General features: G+C 42.0%; 1 long non-coding RNA gene across 3 annotated transcripts in view; it reads left to right on the plus strand.

The window, feature by feature from the left end:
• LOC113598600 (uncharacterized) overlaps positions 1 to 24068 on the plus strand; it is a 186512-nt gene that overhangs the window by 4266 nt on the left and 158178 nt on the right. For all 3 annotated transcript variants that reach the window (XR_008298225.1, XR_008298224.1, XR_008298223.1), the window contains exon 2: positions 11311 to 11430. This is a non-coding gene — a long non-coding RNA (uncharacterized LOC113598600). The remainder of the gene's footprint in view (positions 1 to 11310; positions 11431 to 24068) is intronic.

Here is a 24068-nt window from a genome sequence, read left to right on the forward strand (position 1 = left end):
TCATTTTAGAAGTTTCTTTTTTTTTTAAGATTTCATTTTTTTTTAAGTTTATTTATTTTGAGAGAGAGAGTAGGTTAAGGAAAGAGAGAGAGAGAGAGAGAGACAACTCCATGCAGGTTCCACACTATCAGTGCAGAGCCTGATGCAGGGATAAAACTCAAAAACTGTGAGATCGTGACCTGAGCTGAAATCAAGAGTCAGATGCTTAACCGACTGAGCCACGTAGGTGGCCCTCATGCTAGAAGTTCCAATTGGCATTTTATGTTTTTCAAGGTGTTTAGATAGATGTGTAGACAAACACGCACACTCAGTTGAACATCTGGTGACAAGTGTGCGGAGCCATAAGTCTGATTGTTGGTCCAAGTTGAGGGTGGATCCAATAGGATGTTTTAGTTGCAGAGAAAAAAGAATCCTGACTCATACTGGCTAACTGATGAGAACATTGGGTGACTCATGTAACAGAAGTCTGAAGATACGGTGGATTTCAGGGCTGGTTGATCCAGTGGCTCATGTGGTCTTCAAAGATCCAGGTTTTTTTTTTTTTTTTTTATTGCTTATTTATTTTGAGAGGGAGAGTGTGTGAGTAGGGGAGGGGCAGAGAGCAAGGGAGAGAGAGAAATCCAAGCAGGCTCCACACTGTCAGCGCAAAGCCCGACACGGGGCTCCATCTCACGAACTGTGAGATCACGACCTGAGCCAAGATCAAGAGTCAGATGCTTAACTGACTGAGCCATGCAGGTACCCCAAGGGTCTAGATATTTTCTGTCTACTCTGACATCGCAGTATCACCTTCACGTAAAGGCTCATTTTCTGAGTAGCTGTGGTTTGGTCACAGCTCAGTTGAGTGTTTGTGCCTGTCTATTCACATCCAGCAGGAGGGAGGTCTGGTGTCCTGTGTTCTCTGACGTGGGCCACAATGGATGGGGAGGGAAGAGAGAAAGGTAGGTGAGATATGAATGCTATTCCTTAGCAATAGGTACAGACCTGATCCAATAGCCAGGCTTTCTCTTCAAAGGGTGAGTTAAGGATTGAGCAGAGATAGTTAAAACCTAATCTCACGGGGCTGGGGTCAGAGTCAGGAATGCAGTCATTGCAAATTGGCGAGCCTGTGTGCTGGGAGAGGAGTTTTGTCTCTAAAGGTGCTGGGCATAGGAAGTTTTATATCTCAGTTTCAGAATCCCGAGGATACCAAGAATAAGTGAGGAAACCGACTTAACGTGGAGCAGATGGGCTATCTCGCCAGAGCCCTTTTGATGTTGTTGCCTTTCTCTGGAGCGGGGTTTGGAGTGGGGCTTCGGGTCCTGATGGGGTTCGTGTGGCTTCAGCTGTGGACATTAGGGAGCGGGCCACAGCATGACACCATGCAGGAAATATGTGCTATATTCTGGCTCAAATATTCTGATTGAATTAAGAGGCAAAGAAGAAATCCAGTGAATAGGAGAGACCGAATCAAATATAACATGCAGCAAGATGTTAAAATGAAACTTTAAAAACCTCAGTTTCAGCAGAGGCTCCCAAAGCCAAAACAGAGCCCAGGTGCCCCATGTTTTGAAACGAGGGGCGCTTTGTGTGTGAGACTTGCAAAGGGAATGGCCCCAGGTGAGTTGTGTGTTAGTGAACCACACGCCTCCAGCCTAGAATGGAATCGAGGTGCAAGAGGTGAGGAAAAGGAGGGTTTTTCTGCAGAGAGCTGTCACAGCGCTGTGGTGTTTTTCCTTCTCTGCTGGGAAGGGTGGGGTGATGCCTTCTAACTCAAGCCAGGTAACAGAGGGGGTGTGCTGGTTTCCTGGGAGGCTGTAACACAATACCACAAAGTGTGTGGCTTAAAGCAATGGATATTCATTGTCTCACAGCTCTGAAGCCTTCAAGTCTGAAATCAAGGTGTTGTTCGGGCCAGGCTCCCTCTGTAGCCTCTAAGGAAGGATGCTTTTCTGTCTCCTCCAGCTTCTGGTGGTGCCTGACAATCCCTGGCACTCCTTGTCTTGTGGCAGCGTTATGCCAGTCTCTGCCCCTGTCATCACATCTCCTCCCTGTGTGTGTCCGTCTCTTCTTAGAAGGACACCAGTCAGACGGGTTTCAGAGCCCACTCTACTACAGCAGGACCTTGTGTTAACTTGATTACATCCGCAAAGACGCTATTTCCAGGTAGGGTCACATTCCCAGATCTCTGGGGTTAGGTCTCTGACTTCCTAAGTGATTTTTTAAAATGCGCATACATTAAGTCTCAATTTTTGTGCTGTACGGTCTTTTGGGCTTTGACAAACGCACAGTGTCATGTAGAATAGTTTCACCACCCTAAAACCCCCTTGTGCTCCACCTTTTCATCCCCACTCCTCCGTCCGAACCCTTGATAACCACTAATCTCTTATTTATTTATTTATTTATTTATTTATTATTTTAAAATGTTTATTTATTTTGAGATAGAGAGACACACACACACACACACAAATTATGAGCATGGGAGGGGCAGAGAGAGGGAGACACAGAATCCAAAGCAGGCTCCAGGCTCTGAGCTGTCAGCATGGAGCCTGAAATGGGGATCAAACCCACAGACTGTGAGATCATGACCTGAGCTGAAGCTGGATGCTTAACTGACTGAGCCCTCCAGGTGCCCCATGGTAACCACTAATCCTTTAAACGTGTCTACATATTTGCCTTTTCCAGAATGTTGTATAAATGGAATCATATGGTAAATAGCCTTTCCAGAATGGTTTCTTTCAGTTTTCAATATGCATTTAAATTTCGTTTATCTCTTTCTGTGGCTTGATAGCTCATTTCTTTTCACTGCTGAGTAATATTTTATTGTATGGATGTGCCAAAGTTTGTCTATCCATTTGCCTATTGAAGCACATCTTGGTTGCACAAAACTTCTATAATGTTCATTTGTAGGCTCTTATCTGGATACACGTTTTCAAATCAGCTGGGTAAATACCTAGGAGCGTAACTGTTGGATCCATTGGTAAGACTGTTTACCTTGTCAGAAACTGTCAGATTGTCTTCCAAAGTCAATGCACCATTTTGCCCGCCCACCGACGTGAATGAGAGTTTCTATTGCTCCACATCCTCACTAGCACTTGGTGGTGTCCGTGTGTTGGATTGTGACCATTTCCCCCCCAAATTTTATTTAAATTCTCTTTACTTAACATATAGTGTCATATTGGTTTCAGTAGCAGAATTTGTCACTTACATATAACAACCAGTGCACAACCCAACAGGTGCCCTCCTTAATCCTCATCATCCATTTAGCCCATGCACTGTCCACTTCCCCTCCTGCAAGCCTCAGTTTGTTCTCTATAGTTGAGTCTCTTATATTTTGCTTCCATCTCTTTTTTTCCCCTTCCCCTATATTCATCTGTTTTGTTTCTTAAATTCCACATATGAGTGAAATCATATGGTATTTGTCTTTCTCTGATTGACTTATTTCGCTTAACATAATACCTTCCAGCTCCATCCATGTCTTTGCAAATGGCAAGATTTCATTCTTTTTGATGGCTGATTGATTTTGGTATATATACACACCACATCTTCCTTATCCATTCATTCATTGATGGAAATTTGGGCTCTTTCCATAACTTGGCTATTGCGGATAGTGCTGCCATAAATATTGGGGTGCGTGTGCCTCTTTGAATCAGTATTTTTGTATCCTTTGAGTAAATGCCTAGTGGTGCAATGGTAAATGCCTACTGGGTCATATGGTAGTTCCATTTTTAGCTTTTTGAGGAGACCACACTGTTTCCCAGGGTGGCTGCTCCAGTTTTCATTCCCACCAACATTGTAAGACAGTTTTCCTTTCTCCACATCCTCGCCAACATCTGTTGTTTCTTGTGTTGTTAATTTTAGCCATTCTGACAGGTGTGAGGTGGTATCTCACTGTAGTTTTGATTTGTATTTACCTGATGATGAGTGGTGTTGAGCATCTTTTTGTGTGTCTGTTGGCCATCTGGATGTCTTCTTTGGAAAAATGTTTATTCATGTCTTCTGCCTATTTCTTCACTGGATTATTTGTTTTTTGGGTGTTGAGTTTGGTGAGTTCTTTACAGATTTTGGATGTTAACTCTCTTTCAGATATGTTATTTGCAAATATCTTCTATTCCATAGGCTGCCTTTTAGTTTTGTTGACTGTTTCCTTTACTGTGTAGAAGCTTTTTATCTTGATGAAATCCCAACGGTTCATTTTTGCTTTTGTTTCCTTTGCCTCTGGAGATGTGTCTAGTAAGAAGTTGCTATGGCTGAGGTCAAAGAGGTTGCTGCCTGTGTTCTCCTCTAAGATTGTGATGGTTTCCTGTCTCAAATTTAGGTCTTTCACCCATTTTGAATTTATTTTTGTGTATCATGTAAGAAAGTGGTCCCGTTTCATTCTTCTGAATGTTGCTGTCCAGTTTTCCCAATACTATTTGTTGAAGAGACTGTCTTTTTTCCATTGGCTATTCTTCTTTGCTTTGTCAAAGATGAGTTGACCATATAGCTGTGGATCTATTTCTGAATTTTCTATTCTGTTCCATTGATCTATGTGTCTGTTTTTGTCCCCGTACTATACTGTCTTGAAGACTACAGCTTTATGATATAACTTGAAGTTCGGAATTGTGATGCCTCCCATTTTGTTTTTCTTTTTCAGCATTGCTTTAGCTACTCGTGATCTTTTGTGATTCCGTACACATTTTAGGATTGTTAATTCTAGCTCTGTGAAAAATCCTGGGGTGTTGTTTTGATAGGGATTGCTTTAAATGTGTAGATTGCTTTGGGTAGTATCGACATTTTAACAAGATTTGTTCTTCCAATCTATGAGCATGGAATGTTTTTCCATTTCTCCGTGTCATCTTCATTTTCTTTCATAAGTATTTTATAGATTTTAGGGCACAGATCTTTTACCTCTTTGGTTAGGTTTACTCCTAGGTATCCTATGGTTTTTTGGTGCAGTTGTTAATGGGATCAATTCCTTGATTTCTCTTTCTGCTGCTTCATTATTGGTGTATAGAAATGCAACAGATATCTTTACATTGATTTGGTATCCTGTGACTTTGCTGAATTCATGTATCAGTTCTAGGAATTTTTGGTGGAGACTTTCAGGTTTTCTATACAGAGTATCATGTCATCTGCAAATAGTGAAAGTTTGACTTCTTCCTTGCTGATTTGGATGCCTTTTATTTCTTGTTGTTGTCTGATTCCTGAGGCTAGGACTTGCAATGCTACGTTAAATAACAATGGTGAGAATGGACATCCCTGTCTTGTTCCTGACTGTAGAGTAAAAGCTCTCAGTTTTCCCCCATTGAGGGTATTAGCTGTGGGTCTCTTGTAGATGGCCTTTATGATGTTGAAATATGTTCCCTCTATCCTTACTTTGTGGAGGGTTTTTATCAAGAATGGATGCTGTATTTTGTCAAAGGCTTTTTCTGCATCTATTGAGAGGATTATATGGTTCTTACCCTTTCTTTTATTAATGTGGTGCATCAGAGGGTGCCTGGGTGGCTCAGTCATTTAAGTGTCTGACTCTTGATATTGGCTCAGGTTGTGACCTCATAATCATGAAATCAAGCCCTTGCTTGTGATTCTCTCTCTTTCTCTGCCCCTCCCCTGCCTGAAGGTGCTCTCTCTCTCTCAAAATAAATAAACAAACATTTATTAATATGGTGTATCATATTGATTGACTTGCAAATATTTAATCACTCCTGCAGCCCAGGAATAAATCCCACTTAATTATGGTGAATAATTCTTTTAATACACTGTTGGCTTTGATTTGCTAGTACCTTGTTGAGAATTTTTGTGTGTGTTTTCATCACGTATGTTGGCCTGTGATTCTCCTTTTTAGTGAGGTCTTTGGTTTTGGTATTGAGGTAATACTGGCCTCATGGAATGAATTTAGAAGTCATCCTTCAATTTCTATTTTTTGGAATACTTTGAGAAGAATAGATACTAACTCTTCTTTAATTAATTAATTAATTAATTATGAAACTCTTCTTTAAATGTCTGGTAGGGGTGCCTGGGTCAGTTAAGTGTCCAACTTTGGCTCAGATCATGATTTCAGTTTGTGGGTTCGAGCCCCGTGTTGGGCTCTAGCTCAGAGCCTAGAGCCTGCTTCAGATTCTGTGTTCCCTCTCTCTCTGCCCCTCCCCTGCTCATGCTCTGTCTCTCTCTCTCAAAAACAAACATTAAAAACCATCTATAAAAAATAAATAAATGTCTGCTAGAATTCCCCTGGGAAGTCATCTGGCCCTGGACTTTTATTTATTGGGAGACTTTTGATTACCTGATACAATTTCTTTGCCAGATATGGGTCTGTTCAAATTTTCTGTTTCTTCCTGTTTCAGGTTTGGTAGTTTGTATGTGTTGAGGAATTTATCCATATCTTCCAGTTTGCCCAGTTTGTTGGTGTATAATGTTTCATAATATTCTCTTATAATTGTTCGTATTTTTGCGGTGTTATCTAATTTCCAATTTTTTTCTTGTGGTTGACTTCAAGTTTCATAGTGTTGTGGTCTGAAAATATGCACCATATGAGCTCAGTCTTTTTGTACTGGTTGAGGCCTAATTTGTGTCCCAGTATGTGACTATTATGGAGAATGTTCTGTGTGCACTCAAAAAGATTGTGTATTCTGCTGCTTTAGGATGAAATGTTCCTTGTTGATTTTCTGCCTAGATGATCTGTCCATTGTTGTAAGTGGGGTGTTAAAGTTCCCTACTATTAATTGTACTATTATTGATGAGTTTCTTTATGTTTGTTTCTAACTGATTTATATATTTAGGTGCTTTTAAGTTGAGGGTATAAAAATTTACAATTGTTAGGTCTTCTCGTTGTATAGACCCCTTATGATATAGTGTCTCTCTTCATCTCTTGTTATAGTCTTTGTTTTAAAATTTAGTTTGTCTAATCTAAGTATGGCTACTCTGGCTTTCTTTTGACATCCATTACCATGATAGATAGAGTCCCCTCACTTTCCATTTGCAGGTATTTTTAGGTCTAAAATGAGTCTTTTATTGGTATGATATAGAGGAGTCTTTTTTTTTTTTTAATCCATTCTGATGCCCTATGTCTTTTTTAAAAAATTTATTTATTTTGACAGAAAGAGGGAGAGACAGACAGACAGACACTAGGGAAGGGGCAGAGGGAGAGAGAGGAAGAGAGAGGGAGAATCCCAAGCAGACTCTGTGCTGTTAGTGTGGAGCCTGATGTGGGGCTTGAACCCACATGCTATGAAATCATGATCTGAGCTGAAATCAAGAGTCTGATGCTCAATTGACTGAGCCACCCATGTGCCCCTGATACTGTATGTCTTTTGATTGGAGCATTTAGTCCATTTACATTCAGAGTGATTATTGAACGATATGAATTTAGTGCCATTGTGTTACCTGTAAAGTTGGTGTTTCTGATGATGTTCCCTGTTCCTTTCTAGTCTTTGTGGGAAAGAAATTTTAATATTTTTTGCAGGGCTGAACTTCTCTAGTTTTTGTTTGTGTGGGAGATTCTTTATCTCTCCTTCTATTCTGAATGATAGCCTTGCTGGATAAAGTATTCTTGGCTGCATACTCTTTGCATTCAGCACATTGAATATATCATGCCGTCTCCTTCTGGGCCTGCCAAGTTCTTGTGGAGAGATCTGAAAACCTGATTTCTCTTCCCTTGTAGATTAAGGACATTTTCCCCCTTGCTTGTTTCAGGATTCTTTCCTTGTCTGTGTATTTTGTAAATTTTACTATGATATGTGTTGGTGTTGGCTGGCTTTTGTTGATTTTGTTGGGAGTTATGCCTCTTGGATTTTGATATTTGTTTCCTTCCCTAGATTAGGGAAGTTTTCAGCTATAATTTGCTCAAGTAAATCTTCTGCCCCCTTTGCTCTCTTTTGTTCTTCTGGGACTCCTATGATATGAATGTTTTTATGCTTTATGGAATTGCTGAGTTCCCTAAGTCTACATTTGTGTTGTAATACTTTTCTTTCCCTCTTCACTTCAGCTTCATTATTTTCCCTAATTTTATCTTCTGTATCACTGATTTATTCCTCGACATTGTCCATCCATGTTGTCATTATATCCAGTTGGTTTTGCATCTTGGTAATAGCATTTTTTTAAAAAATTTCAGCCTGACTAGTTTTTCATTCTTTTATCTCTGCAGTAAGGGATCCTCTAGTGTCTTCTATGGTTTTTCAAGCCCAGCTAGTATGCTTATGATTGCTGTTTTAAATTCTGGTTCAGGCATATTACTTTTATCTGTTTTGATTAAATCTCTTGCTGTGACCTTTTCTTATTCTTTCTTTTGGGGTAAATTACTCTGTTTTGTCATTTTGTCTAGGTCACTGTGTGTGTGTGTGTGTGTGTGTGTGTGTGTTAGGAAAGCCTGTTATCCTTTCTCTTCCTGAGAATATGGCTATATTAAGAAGAGGTCCTATACTGTCCAGGGCCTGGAGCTTCAGAAAGTGTTTCAGAGTGTGCAGCCTGCTGTGGTGTCTTGGCTGCTCTTTCCCTTAGGTCAGTCCTCTGCAGAGTTTCTCCTGGCCTGCAGTGGGGAGTGTTTGTATCTTGTCCAGTGTGTGGTGAGTTTTAACTAGGTGTATTTTGGTCTGTTTGTTAAAAGAGTCTAGATCTGGGGTGCCTGGGTGTCTTAGTCGGTTGAGCGTCTGACTTTGGCTCAGGTCATGATCTCATGGCTCGTGAGTTTGAGCCTCATGTCAGGCTCTGTGCTGACACCTCAGCTCCTGGAGCCTGCTTTGGATTCTGTGTCTCCTTCTCTTTCTGCCCCTCCTCCACTCGTGCTCTGTCTCTCTCTCCTTCAAAAATAAATAAACATTAAAAAAATAAAAAACAAAGAGGCTAGATCCCATTCCCCCTAGAGTTAAAGCTTTGCACCACTCTATGATCAGTAGACTTGGTGCTTGTGAGGCGTTTGTGTTGGTCTTCTGAAGGAGGGCCTGCTGTGCTGATTCTCAGGCTGAGTTTCCCTAGTAAAGATGCACCTGCGGAGTGTAGAGGGGTGGGGCTTGGTGTAAGCAGCTCAAACCTCCACTGGGGGTGCTATGCTGCTCACTGAGGTCTGTGAGCACTGATGGGCAGGAGTTGCGAGCAGAAATGGCGTGGCCCTACTCTCTTGTCTCCTAAGCAGGGAGTTCACACTGGCTACTGTTTAGGAAACCCTCACAGAAGAGTGAACGATCTCCCCTCTTGTGTCCCCAGCTTCTGTCAGATCCCTGCCATCACTCGGTCTGTGTCCGAGCTGTATGCCTCCGAGGCAGCGTAGTACTCCTGTGTTTTATCCCAGATGTGTGGCTGCATTTCAAAACTCCAAATTGTAGGGACCTGGCATGGCGAGGACCCACACTGATCCTCTGGGGGAAGGTCTCCCCACGCTGTGGCTGGTGCCAGTTAGTCCCAGAAAAACCATCACACAGTCCCCGGGGAGTTTATGGTAAAGTGAGGCAAAAGGTCAGCACCAAGGTTTTCTGCCCTCAGTGGGTGTCTCTATTCCTATGCTAATGAACGGGGCAGCATGTTGACACTCACCAGCTCTTTTGTTCCTAGAGAGGCCGTGCCACCTCTCCCAAATGCACTCCAAGAAGGGGCAACTGCTCTCCTAGTGTGACCCAGAGGATCCTCAAACCACTCTGTCTGCTCCTGGGCCCCTGTCCTCCTTTTCCACGGGATCACTGGTGTGGCCACCAGGCGCCACATGGTGGTGGTGCATACTTCTAAAACTTCAGACTTTGGGCTCCACTGCCTGTAAAACTTTGTGGTAATCAGTTGCTCTCATTTTCCCAGTCAATGGTTTTGGGAGAAGTGTTTCTCTTGTGCAATCCCCTGCGTGCTGCTTTCTCTCTGTTCTCTCTCTCTGTCTCCCTTTTGTCTCCAAGATCAAAGGTCCCTCCCCTCTGCAGCATCCATGATTCTTTTCTTCCAGAATTATGTCTCCACAGCTCCTATCTTCTACAATGTGGCTTCTTTTCTCCCTCTAGTTCTGCAGTTTGTCCTTTCAGCATTCAGATTGATTTCTTGGGGGTTGGGAATGGTTTGATATTTATCTAGCTGTATTTGAGGGATGATGCAAGGATAGGGTCCTCCCACTGCTCCACCATTTTAACTCTGGATTTTGATCATTTTAATTAGTGTGTGGTGGCATCTCATTATTGTACTGTTTTAATACCAGTGATCTTGAGCATCTTTTCATATCCCATCATTGCATCAGGAATGGAAAACATCAGTGCAGACAGAAGGAATTACCTCTGACCTGAATATGTCAATTTTTCTTTTACTAGAATATGCTCATCTGCAGTGTTCCATCTGTATATTTACTTCAGTGAAGTGTCTGTTCAGATCTTTTGTGTGTTTTTCAGTTGGATTTTTTTTTCTTACTGTGAGTTTTAAAAGTTATTTGTAGGGGCGGCTGGATGGCTCAGTCATATGAGTGTTTGACTCTTGATTGTGGCTCAGGTCATGATCTCACAGTTTGTGGGATCGAGCCCCGTGTGAGGTTGTGGGCTGACAGCATGGAGCCTGGTTGGGATTCTCTCTCTCCCTCTCTCTCTCCTCTTCCCCCACTTGCACTCTCTCAAAATAAATAAATAATCTAAAAAAAATTTTTTTTAAAAAGTTCTTTATACATGTTTGGTTCAACTTCTTTATCAGATATGTGTTTTGCAAATATTTTCTCCCAGCCTGTGGCTTGTCTTCTCACTCTTTTAACATTGTCTTTCCTAGAGCAGACATTTTCAAATTTTAATGAGTCTGACTTATTAATTTTTATTTTATGGATGGTGCTTTTGGTATTATACCCAAAGAGTCATTGCCAAATCAAAGGTCACATACATTCCATTCTATATTTTCTTCTAGAAGTTTTGTAGTTTTGCATTTTACCTTTAGGTCTAGGGTCTATTCTGAGTTAATTTTTGTGAAGAATTTAAATTTAAATAATCATTTGTTTCATATATCCATTTTGTACCACAGTGTGACTCATTTGGGTTAATCTGTGATCTTTTCGTCCATTACTCAGATCACTCAAGACTTTATTGCGTGCATGTGTTTTGTTGTTACCAGTGTTCACTCTCAAGTGGTTGCCTTTTCCTTCTCGACTGACTTCGAACTATGTTCTTTCTCACTATCTTAGCTGGGGTGGATGTTCTTTCAGCATGGTTGCACTTCTTATATTAAAATCAATTCCCTTAGTCAATATCTCATTTGTTGGAATCCTATAGTGATAACTCCAGAATTGGAGAATGTTGTGAAGGGTTTATATGCTTTGAACTTGACATACCCAGGTAAAATAGAAATGAACACACTCAGGTCAGAGGTAAGTTATTCTGTCTGCATTGATATTTTTCTCTCCTGATACAGTGTTCTGTCCAGCTCCCTTCTTAACCTGGGAATCTGCATCCACCTGGCCCCTGTCTGTTGGCTGACTCCCATCACAGATTCTTGGAAGTCCTGTGTCCAATGAGGAAAATGCAGAAAACTGTAAGTCAGAAGTTCATGAGCTCACTATCTAGTTATTCTTGCTGCTGGTTCTGTTCCAGTCTTGAGGTTGGATTGTCCTGCATGGTCGCTGCTTAGATACTAGATGTTTTAGATTTAACTTAGACCCTTGGCTAGAGTAGTCATGTCTTACCTTTAAAATTCTTGGTGGGTTCATCTTTCACTTTCAAACCTGCATATGCCTTTGTGACTTCCCGAAGTAATTAAAATTAGATAGTGTGCTTATGCCTAGAACCTCAGCCTTCATCCTTCCCATGAGTCTGTGTGGATTCTGGTTCTAGTTCTCCTGTTCAGCCCATCCTGCTCCACCTGAACTTGATGGGCCATCTCTTTCCCTCCTTCTCTCTTTGTCTCTCCCCCCACCTCTCCCCACCCACTGCTAGACCCTCCTTAACTCCTGCAGTCTCCCATGTGGGCACAGCCTGAAGTATCCTTTCTCTCTGGGAGCCACACCCATATTTTCTATATCCATACAAGAGCACACACTGACTTGACACTCCCTCTCTCAGCCTCTTCTCTGCCTTCCTCGCTCACCCTGCTCTCCATGCCCTCTGCTTGCCCTCTAGCAACTGAACTCTGGCACAGTTTCCCAAGCCTGTCGATAATGCTCCATCTGTCCTCCTGGTCTTTGCACAAATGTCCCTCTGGCTCTCCAGACCAGGTCATGTTTGCTCCCGAAGGACTGGCCAAACATCAGCTCTTTCTGGGAGTCACTGTGCTCCTCACCCTTCACGTCCTGCACTTCAGGGTTGCTTCTTGTTCATCCAACTCACAGAGCCCTCTCCTTATGTTAATTGATTGATTAACTGAACCAATATATAAAGAAGCGAATACATTTGCTGCTGGATCAATTTGCCAGCTTAGAGACAAAGGAGGTTTTTGTTTTACCAAATATTCAAATATTATGAAATTCCCTTGTGGGCTGAATCTCTCTCCTACACACAGGAAGCAGCACATGGAAAGAAAAGGAAACCGGGTGAAGAGTGGAGGTTAGCGAGGGTACCGAGAACGTGGGCAGAGGGCAGGGGGTGAGGGTCGGTGCCCTGTCCAGGGCAGCCTGGAGGGGAGTGAGCTTGGGACTGGTGTGAGAAACAGGTCATTTCAGTTGTTGACGAGCTGGTTCTACCCTCCTTGGGCAGGTAGATTCCTCTGGTGACAGAGGATAGACTCTACTGCAGTCACAGCTAATATATACATTTTCAGTGGGGGTGGGGGCGGGGGGTGACAGGGAGAGGATATCACAAATGCTTGCTCTTGGGAGGCAAAAAAGCCTTAGATATTGCAATGGTCTATGGCCCTCCAAACGGCCTCAATCCACGAAGAGATGTATAGTATATCTGTGGTATTAAAACTTTATGCAAGGGGGCGATTAGGAACAAAATGCCTAAAATGGCGTCTGGGGAGAAGGATGGTGATGATAAGAAGGTTGGGAAAAACTGGGCTGACAGATGGCCTTAAAGCCAAGGAAGGGGTTCTGGCCAGACATACCCTGGAAAATGGTGAAGTTCCTGCATGTCCCAAAGGTGCCCAGTCGAGGGGTGAGCAGGGCTGAGGTCAGCTACTCTGTGGTGCAGCGCTGAGCCTTGTCCGCCCACAGGGGGCTCTTACATTTGTACATGGCAACCTGTGTGCTCCTGGAGGCCCTCGATCTGACAGTCCTGCCTGCTCATGCTCGAGCCTGACATGACAGTGTTGGAAGGTTCAGACTAAAATAAGAGTTGAAGTTATGGGTAGGTCACCTGGGCAGAGATTTGATCATAGAGAGCACTGCACCATCACTAGGGTGAAGCGGGAATGCAGGTCATTTTAAGGACAGGTGTGTCCTTCTAGAACGAGACATGTTGGTTCTGCTCCCCAAGTGGAAAGTGCCCTGGAGCAAGGTGGTGTGGGAGTGGAGCACGAAGCCCAGAAACACCGGCCATCCCCGTACTTTTGCGACGTGGGGGTGCTCCAGAGGCTCTAGAGGTTACCAGCTGAAAGTCAAGGCTAGCAGAAATGCTGATGCACTTGTTCTGTTACCAGGAACCGGTTATACTATCCTAAGTCAGAACCCGTTTGTTTGCCTTTTGGAATCCTCTAATCCTGAAAGTCCCAAAGGAAAACCAGAGAGAGAAAAAGAACTGCAGAAAAGTGGGAAAATTGCCAGTTGATTTTTCCCCCAAAACGTTGACTCTGGGTTGGCCTGTGGCAATGCATTAGTAACGAGTCTGTTTATATATATACACTTTCACTGGTACAAAATCAATACATAAGTGTGAAACAATCATTTAAAGGCAATCTGTTTGGCAGTGCTGAGTGCCCGGGGATGGTTGTGATCTTGTGTCCTACATTACAGGATGGTGAAGGCGTTGGCATCCCTCTCCTTGAAATAGGGGGCTGCCTGGGGTGGTTGCGGGCCATGACAGGGCACAGGTGAGGTCAGGGCTGTGGGCTCTGCTTCATCCTACACCCACATCAAGCCACACCAAGGGCTATCCGGTGACATGTGTGGGTACACTGGCCCGGGCCCACCTCACTGACTAGGAAACATCTCCAACTCTCGGCTGTCGTGAGGGTGGGTCGTTCTCATTTTCACATGAGACCAGCATGCTCCGTGCCACAGACTGATGGAGCTTCTTTGCTGTTTTCTACAAATGGAAAAGTTGGATTGTTTCTTTTCTTGGGGGAAAGCTGTTTAGTTCTGTGGGTGAGGAGGAAGGCCGTCTCCCCTAGTTTCACCCGACCAGGTGTGCTGCCAGGCCTGTCGTTAACATCTTGAGCTTAGTCTCACTACCGCCTGACAGGGCCGAGCAGCATGGTGGCCACAGTGACAAACACGGAGAGGGCAGGCCTAGACACGCGGGCCAGAACGTGGCAGAAGAGAGGCACGCATGGCGTCCAGGTTCCAAAGAGGCAACGGGGATGAGCAAGTAGCAGCTTTGGGAACAATGACAGAGTGGGTTTGCATTTCATCCTCTCCTGTGTGACCCCATCCTGGCCCTGTCTCCTTCCTTAGCGCAGTGACGTCACCAGTCGCCCGTAGTTTGGAGCCTGGGCAGAAAGGCTAGATCTCCCAGGGAATGCAGATGGTGCAAACTCACTGGACTGTCATCACTCCCCGCTCCCCAATACGATTTCTGGGTCCTAAGATAAAACCATTTTCAATTTTATTATATAGTGAGTGCCAGCTTGCTCTCCAAAGCAATCGTCTCCTACTCTGGATACATTCATCTTAATTTTTTGCTAGTTTTACGGGTAAAAAGTGCTGTCTCTAACTTGATTTGGACTCTTCTGATCACCAGTGGGATTGAGCACTTTTTTTTTCTTTCTCCCAATTAATTTATTGGCTGTTTGGATTCCTTTCTCTGAGAACTGCATGGACCTTGCCTTTGCGTGTTTTTGGGGGGTGTGGTTTTCTTAGATTTGTAAGTTTTTAAAAAGTATCGTATTTGGAAATTAATCCTTAGTTCGTTCTACGTAGGGCAAAGACTTTTTCCAGTCTGTGACTTCTCTCTTAATTCTGTGTGTGGCATCTCCTGAAAAACTGAAGTTTTAATTTGACAGAGTCGGACATTCTCCTTTCCCATTCATGCTTTCTGTGTCACGTTTAGGAGAACCTTACTACCGTGAAGTCACAAATATATTCTTATACTTTTTCCTAATAACTTTAAGACATTTTGCTTCTTTCCACATTTGGGCCTTTGATCAATCTGATGTTGATTTTGGAGGTATGCATCGCATTTAACTTTTTTTTTTATTGAAGTATAATTAACATACAGTGTGATATTAGTGTCAGGTATATAATGCAGCGATTCCAACAATTCTGTACATGACTCAGTTCTTATCACGGTAAGTGTGCTAACTTAACTTTTTAATATTGATAGTCAGCTGCTCCAATACTCTTTCCTGGGTGGTTCATTAGTTCTCCACTGGTTGTTATTGCTATCCTGTCATCCACCAAGTTTCCAGGTATAAACAGATCAATTTCTGGGCTCTCTTTCTGATTCGTTGAACCTTGTATCAATTTGTGCACCAACCATAAACTTCTTAGAACAGTTCTGTTGAGGTATAATTAACATACAAGACACTGCATGCATTTAGTTTTTCATTTCATAGTTCTCTCTATTTATAGGTTCTAGCTTCTTTTTTTTTTTTTGCATCGATTTAGTATTTCTTTATTTCCTTGTTTATTTTTATTTGAGCATAGTGAACACACAACGTTACGTTTCAGGTGCATGGCATAGTGGTTCAACAAGTTTATACGTGGTGCTGTGCTCACCATCTGTCACTTTACATTGCTATTACAATGCCATTAGCTGTATCACCCATGCTGTGTCTTTTATTCCTGTGACTTTTTCATTCCATAACTGGAAGCCTGTATCTTCCACTCCCCTTCACCCACTGTGCCCATCCCCCACCCTCTCTCCTTTGGCAACCATCGGTTTGTTCTCTGTAGCTATAGGTTCTAGCTTCTCGACCTGAAATTTATTTCATTAATTCTTGCATTTTTTAAAAATTTCCGTCCTGTTTTAGCTGCATCCAATAAATGTTGATATGTAGTTCTTCTGTCGCTTGTTCTAAGTATTTTGGAACTTTCATGTGAGTTTTTCCTTAACCTTATCCCATGAATTTTTACAGAAATCTGCCTTTTAATTTCCAAGGATATTTTTAATTTTTTCAATTAAAAAATGTACTATTTCCAATTGTATTGCACTGTGATTACAGATCCTGGTTTTCATGATACGAATATTTTGGAGTGTGTTGAGAATTGCTTTGTTTTCATAAAAGATTGTATATTATCTGTTTACTGGGATGAAGATCAAGCTGCTTGATTGCATTGCTTGAATCACTTGTGCTCTTATTATACTTGATGTAACAATTTCTGATGGCTATGTGTTAAAAAAAAAACCCTCATTATAATGGTGGATTTGTCAATTTCTCCTTTTTTTTAAAGTTTATTTTGAGACAGAGAGTGTGCACCAGTGGGGGAGGGGTAGAGAGTCAGAGAGAGAGAGAATCCCAAGCAGGCTCATGAGCGGGCTTGAACTCACAAACCATGAGATCATGATCTGAGCCGAAACCAAGAGTTGGATGCTTAACTAACTGAACCACCCGGGCACCCCTGTCAATTTCTCCTTTTAATTCTGATAATTTTGGTTTTTTTTTTAACACATAGCCATCAGAAACTGTTACATTAAGTATAATAAGAGCACAAAAGCACAAACATATATTTGAAGGGAATTTTGTTAGGTAAAGCAAATTAATGATTTTTACATCTTATTGGTTGTTTATCCCTTTTATTATTAAGTAATCTCTGCCTTTCTCTTCATTCATATTTTTTCTTTAATTTTATTGGAACAAATTAATATTGCTAAACTGGCAATATTCATCTTTTCAATGCCAAACTTTCAAGTGAAAGACTAGATAGTCAAAACATAAAGAAATAAATCTGAGCGTTTGTCTTTTAAATGGTGAGTCAAATACATTTATATTTATTATAGTTACTCTACATTTGGACTTCTTTCTATCATTTCATTTTATATCCACCATGTTTTTCTTTGGTTCTCATTTTTTCTTTACCACATTCTGTTGAAGTAGAGATTTTTTTTCTTTTTTTCCTTTCTTCTCTCTCTCTCTTTTAACATTTTCTGTCTTGTTCCTTTACTGATTTGGAAATTATTTATTTGGTTTCTATTTACATATATATATATTTTTCTAATTTTAATATTTCTAACAATATCTAAAGCTAATAAATGTCTCTTTCCTACTCTTGAAAAGACAGTGACCTTAGAATGCTTTGAATTCTCTTTAAATTCACTTTAAATTCTCCTGTTTTAGAATAGAGATAGATAGGAATTTGATGGTAATTAAACATGAACAAAAACAAGGTGAAATTTTACTCTTACGTGTGAGAGCCGAGGAAGAAATGTTATGGGCTTAGCACTATTAACTGTGTGTCACAGAGTGAGTTACTTAATCCTGTGATTCCATTTCTTCATCTGTAAATAGTTTTAATACCTACTTGTTAGGGTGTTGGGGATTTGATGAGTTGGTGAATGTAATATACTTAGAACAGTGCCTGGAATATAGTAAGTGCTGTTTACGAGTTTGCTAATTGTTACCAGACGTTACCTGGATGTCAAGTGGTAAGAATACCTGAAATAAAAATCTGTTGAGGATCCAAATGATAAGGCCAATAGCAATATTTTAATATGTAAAAGAGGAATGAAAAATGTATCACCTATCTTGACAAGTAGAAGAAAACATCTGAAAGCAATCAAAGGAGAGTTAATAAAGAACAATTAAGTGTATTAACTGTGAACAATAGTCCAATCAAATGTGCCCTTAGGAAAACTGGCTTTGGGCAGGAGGTTCCTGGAGAGAAAAGGAGGGATGGTGAGTAAGAAGGGCAGTGGTGAATAGAAGAGGCTCCATGGGTAAATCAATGTGTTCTTATGGAACATGAGTCAACAATATGATCTAAATAGTGTAAAAGGCAAAACCACATTTGGGTGTGGTAACAAACCCAGGCTGAATAGTGGGACATACTTCATTATTCCATTTCCTTTGGCTCTTGCAGGGCCCTCGGCAGACTTTTTTTTTTTTTTTTTTTTAACGTTTCTGAAAATCACATGTTGCAGAATGTGGAGAGGAGGGCAGGGATCCTGATCTGGAGTTTGGAGAGCAAGAGGGATAGGGAAAGCTTATGATAAGCAGCAGCTTGATGCTGACAGTGCCTTGTGGCTTGTGCTTGGAAGAGAGAGGCTTCGATTATTCTGGTTAGTCAAGAAGAGTGGGGTCAGAAATCGCAGTGTGACGCTGCCAGCGGGGGCAACAGACACTGAACGAGGGAGTAACCTAACCACAGAACGGATCCGTCAGTGGGATAGGCGACCACCAGGGTCTAGGAATGATGCCAGGAACATGATGGGCTCAGACAACTGCCTTTCAGGCTGACTTTGGCGTAAACACGAGCTCCAAGCTGCCCTGAGAAAACACGGTGGTCAGCTAAGCCCGGCGAGTGTGCCTGTCCTCTGGAATTCTCCGGGTACAGACTCGGCCAGTCCCCGCACCCAGGACTGCGCGAGGAGCACAAAACCTTGTCTGTGATTAAAACCACACTCAGGAGTGGGTCATTCAGGCACCCCGGGGCTGCCTTATGCTGACTGATGGTGATAATTCCATTTCCCATGATTTCTCGAGTGTGCTTTTCATCTGTATTCATTCTATTTCATGAGAAAGCCATAAAGGGGTCCTTTCCACTACCATTGACACACGTGATCTTCACCAACTGGGAGGAAACAGGGAAAGGTAGTGCGGGGCCAGAAAAGAAATTGATGTTGATCTGTGAAAGGGGCTTGTCACACTGGCCAGTGTCTGTCCTGCAGTCAGATGGAATGCCACTTCTCTGAGTTGCCTTCCTGGACCTCTCTCACTGGAGTAGACTCTTCCCCCACCCACCCTTCAGGTGACACCTTTGTCGGGTAGACCCGCAGTGATCTATTTGCTTACTTATTCATTGTCTGCCTCCCTCATTTCATGTAAGCTCCTCTGAGCTGGGTGCTGGTCCTGTGTTTTTAACAGCGATGTCACCCAATACTTAGAAGTGTGTCTTTCATGTAATAATGATAATTATTATTTTTGGACCAACAAGAGGCAGCACTGTAAGGTAGGATTGTTTTGAATGGCTAGCCACTTGGATCCATTTAGGAAACATGTCTCTCTGAATCTCTGTGAAGTAAGGGTACAGGTAGGAAAGGTCAAGGGTAAACATAGATAGGATTATTACTTAGGACTTTCTAATTTTGGCAGTTCATCAAAATGCCTAGAAAAGCCTGGATTTTTGCTTTGAGTGGCCAAAGATGTACCTACAAGAGCAGGAACATCTGATGGGGTAAAAAGTTGATTGGAGCAAAAAGCTGAAGTTAGAGACACAAATGTTCTCTCTCACCTTCTTTCGTAGGTGATCAGATGCCAGTTTGCCTCGGACAGTCCTGGCTTATACCTGCTGTCCTGGCGTAATTCTGATAGTGCTCCTTTACAACTTCAGAGGTTTCCTGATTTGGGTGATAAGTCATATGGCCATGTTGTCTGTAAGATTCAGTCCACCCCTTCCAACACCCAGTCAGCCTGGGGCCACAGTGTATGTTGAGCTGAAGATGCTATGTGCTAGAAGGGACAGGAACTTGTGATTTTGGAGTTCATAAATTATGGAGGAGAATCACACATATTTCTTGACACTCATAATATGATTCTCTTAAGATTCTGCCAGTCAAATGCTCTTTGTGCTTTTAAGTTTTCATGACTTCAGAACACTTGGGGCCATAGCTACAGGGGTGATGGGTCTTGGTGTCGTTATAGTCAGGCAACGCATGCTACATGATCTTAAGACAGCATGGCTGGGTCACAATGTCTTCCCAGGATAAAACTTCCTCAATTTTGGGGGCACCTGGGTGGCTCAGTCAGCTAAGTGTCTGATTCTTGATTTTGGCTCAGGTCACGATCATACCGTTCATGGGTTTGAGCCCCCTGCTTGGGATTCTCTCTCCCTCTCTCTCTCTCAATAAATAAATAAACTTAAAAAAAAAACCCCACAAAAAAAACCCCAATAAAAACATACATAAAACTTAGTCAATTTATTTACAGCTCTGAACTCTTTAGAACCCAGGAAAGCCTGCTCTTAAGGAGCCCTTCGGGGAACAGGGAGATAGGTCCTCATAATTGTGCCTCCCTTTAATCTTAATCCAAGCTTCTAAACACCTATCCCTTTCATCTTGAAGAGGAGTCTTTTCCCAGGAGGCTTTTGATCCTTCAAGCAAAGAGACACCTGAAAGAATGCTCAGCCCATGCCCAGATATGTCAGAATACCCGGGTCCACAGATGGGACACCAATAAAGTCTGCTAACACAAGCAGCTGTCTGACATATTCGGCCACTTTTAAGTGGTTGATCATTAATGTATGCACTTAAAGGTTGGGGAAGGTCACTGAGTGGTTCCAACAGAAGAACATATCACCCCATTACACCAAAGTGGTAAGAAGATTAATTCCCCAAACCAGAGTGGGTGAGGTGGCCAAGAGGAGAGGGCCACATGCTTGCTAGATCTGAATGCCCCGATTACTTCTTCTGGGATATTATGTTAAAAGCGCGGGTTTAGTCAGTGAAAATCAGAGACACAGATCATCTGAAGCAACGCATCAGTGATGCAGGCACAGGGGCTGGACGAAATGCTGCCCTAATGCACTTTGTCCGTTGCAATTTGTCTGTGAATTGCATTAAGAGAAACGACACTGAATATAACACATGATGCCATTTCATGTGTGGTGTATTGCAATGTAATATCAATAAGTTACTTGCCATGTTAATTTGCTTGTGTATCCAGACCTTAGGGCGACCTGACAGCTCAGGATAGCAGATGCTCTGATTTTTCCACTTTCCATGGTCTTTATCACCATTGTTTAAAGTGTTTGCATAGTAATCTATTGGGTTGGTATCCCATAATTTAAATATTCTTCTACTTTTGTGTGTTTAGATTGTTTTGGGTTTTTTTCTATCGCAAATACTATAGAAGCTGGAAGTATGCATGCATGTTTTCCCATGTTTTAGATTAGTTACTTAAGATGAGTATTTGCAAAGAGGGGAAAGATTAAAGACAGCAGGAAGCAGAGGGTCTGAGGAGCAGTGACTTGGCTAAGACGTCTCTTTGTCCGTACAGCATTTCTCATGCTCTTATGTCATCTGTCTACACACGTTGGTGAAGAACTTGACAATCTGATGATTGATTACTTTGTGGACCTTGAATGGAAACACTGTACCCCTATTATATCAGGGGGAGGAGTGAAGTGAGGAAAAACCTCTTGTCTAGATACAATATTGCTTTTTGTACAACAGAGTATGAAATACATGTATTTTTGAAACTTTAAAAAAATGTCTATTTATTTATTTTTGAGAGAGAGAGAGCGAGAGAGCGAGTGAGCAAGCATGAGCCAGGGAGGGGCATAGAGAGATGGGGACAGAGGATCCGTGCTGACAGCAGCAAGCCTGATGTGGGGCTTGAACTCATGAAGCAGGAGATTGTGACCTGAGCTGAAGTCGGATGCTTAACAAACTGGGCCATCCAGGCACCCTGAAATATTTGCATTTCTATGTTACTTGTCTTGTTTCAAGCTTGTTGTATTTTTTTCTTTCCTTTGCATTCTCTCAAAGCAGGTTGATGGCCCATGGGAGAAATTATTTCCTTGGGCAAACAGATAGAAGACACTTGTACAAAAGGCAAAGAACACATCTTTCTGATGCCCTCCCTTGTTCTGTTGAATGGCTTCAAAGAAGAGTTTACTGGGGAGACCTGGGTGGCTCAGTCGGTTAAAAGTCTGACTTCAGTCCAAGTCATGATCTCATGGTTCATGGGTTCGGGCCCCGCATTGGGCTCTGTGCTGACAGCTCAGAACCTGGAGCCTGTTTAAGATTCTGTGTCTCCCTCTCTCTCTGCCCCTCCCCTGCTCGCACTCTGTGTCTCTCAAAAGTAAATAAAAGTAAAAAAAGAGAAGAGTTTACTGTTTTTATTTTCTTTATTAGGAATTAAAATAGGAGACTTTTGATGAGGTCTTGTTTTAAAGAAGCTATTTTCTTTGAGAAAAAAAGTGCTTCCCCTTTTGATGCTTGAGATTGATGTGATGAGATTTAGGAAAAACTTACATGACAGTTGCTTGTGTTTCTTCTGGGTGATTTGTTTAGAGTTATGTGTACATCTAAGATGCTTTAAAGTCTTTATAACAGATTTCTCACTTTCATATGGGAGATATAACAGCAGAATGATGGAATCTTGTAGCCTCTGGTTGCTGGAATTGTCCACCTTTGTAGAAGCGTTAGAAAATGCTGAGAGTGATTTCATGGGGTTATTTTGTTGGTATTGTTGTTTACTTATTTACCTTTGAGAGAAAGAGGATGGGGCAGGGGGTGGGGAGACTGAATCCCAAGGAGGCTCTGTGATACCAGTGCAGAACCCGACATGGGGTTCGAAACTGTGAACCGTGAGATCATGACCTGAGCCCAAATCGAGTTGGATTGCTTAACTGACTGACCCACCCAGGTGCCCTGATTTCATGGAGTTTTAAAGTAGGGTGCCCAGGCATGCTGGGTCAGGTCAGAGCGAACCCAAAGAGAGTGCCTACTGTGTGCCAGGCACACACCTGTGTGCTGTACAACTGTCCGCCCATTTAATTCTCAACCCTAGGGGGTAGGAACCGTTATGCCCCCCTGTTTCACTCAGCATCAATAGAAGAATTTGGACAAATGGACCAATAAACTTGATTTTCTAGCTAAATGCTTGATCCACTGTATTGTCCTTGGGGCCATGAAGCTGTTCCCCACTTCCAGAAGGTGACCACTTTGTTGAGGCTTCTCTAGGGTCAGAAGTGGCTGCTGATTGCCACTCCCAAAGAGGTGCATTCTAAGAACAGAAGAAAATCTTTGCCAAGGAGAATGGTTATTGGGCCTGGTTTTAGCAATTTGCAAAGTCCAATAAAAAATAAATCCCAAAGCAGTCATATGTTTCAAATCTGAATGTTAACAGCTGTGCTCTTATTTCTTTGCTGACTATAACTACAATGCTAAGCCTTTTCTCTGTGTTTAGAAAAAGCTCTGCCTTCACCTTAATGTTCTGGCCATACCACCCAACTGTCCTTTCCAAATTTACCCCCAATTCCTTATTTCTTTCTTTAGATATTTATTTCTTTTTAAGGAGAGATCTCTACAGGGCTGAGGTTTTAAAACAGCAAATTGTGCTAAATTCTTAATCCTCCTCTAACATCTGTTTATGTTTTTGGAATATATATATATATATTAGTAATGTTTTTAAGAGGTCTTTTTACCTCTGTCCAAAAAGGAACTCTAAGAACCAATTTTTTCTTTATTTCCTTCCTTTTTCTTCCTGCCTACCTGCCTTCCTTTTCTCTTTTGGGGTTTTTTTTTTTAGATTACTTTAAGGGGAAATAATCCCTTAATGTGTGTCCAAGAACACTGAAAGATGTTTGGACATTTTCTATTCCTTTCTGGCCTCTGAGTTCTGAGTCACTGAGTTTGTATTTTTAAGTCAGCACCTATGGGCAAAGTTGTCTTTCAAAACTAAACTAGTCCCCATGATTTAAAATGCCAACCAACCAATGAGCCAAAAAATCCACTCCCTAAAAAAAAAAAAAAAAGGATCAAACCAACCAAAACCCACTCAAATTTAACCAAAAACCTCTCCAAAAAAATCAGGTCTTCATTTTGGATCAAAGCCAGACAACATTTCCCCCAAATTTCTCCTGCTCTATAGAGAGTACATCTCTGAACATGCCAAATGGAAATTCAGATCTGAGCAACTCTTTTAAAATTCTTATCTTTCAAATATTCATAATTTTCCAGCTCTTTACTATCATAAATTCTTTTCATTACAAAGCTCACCTTGGAAAGAGCGGAAGGGAGGAGCGAGTTCGGAAGGTGCTGCTTTCTTGGCTCCCTGCTTGCTCAGAAAGTGTCTGGTAATGGGATGGCAGGACACCCCGCTGTGGGTGCTGGAGGGTTCTTAGCTCCAATCTGTGAGGACTGAGATGTGTCCCTCCAAGTCTATCATCACCCAGGTTAGACAGGCCCCACTGAAGC

The sequence above is a fragment of the Acinonyx jubatus genome, chromosome B2, assembly GCF_027475565.1.
Source record: "Acinonyx jubatus isolate Ajub_Pintada_27869175 chromosome B2, VMU_Ajub_asm_v1.0, whole genome shotgun sequence".
NCBI lineage: Eukaryota > Metazoa > Chordata > Mammalia > Carnivora > Felidae > Acinonyx > Acinonyx jubatus.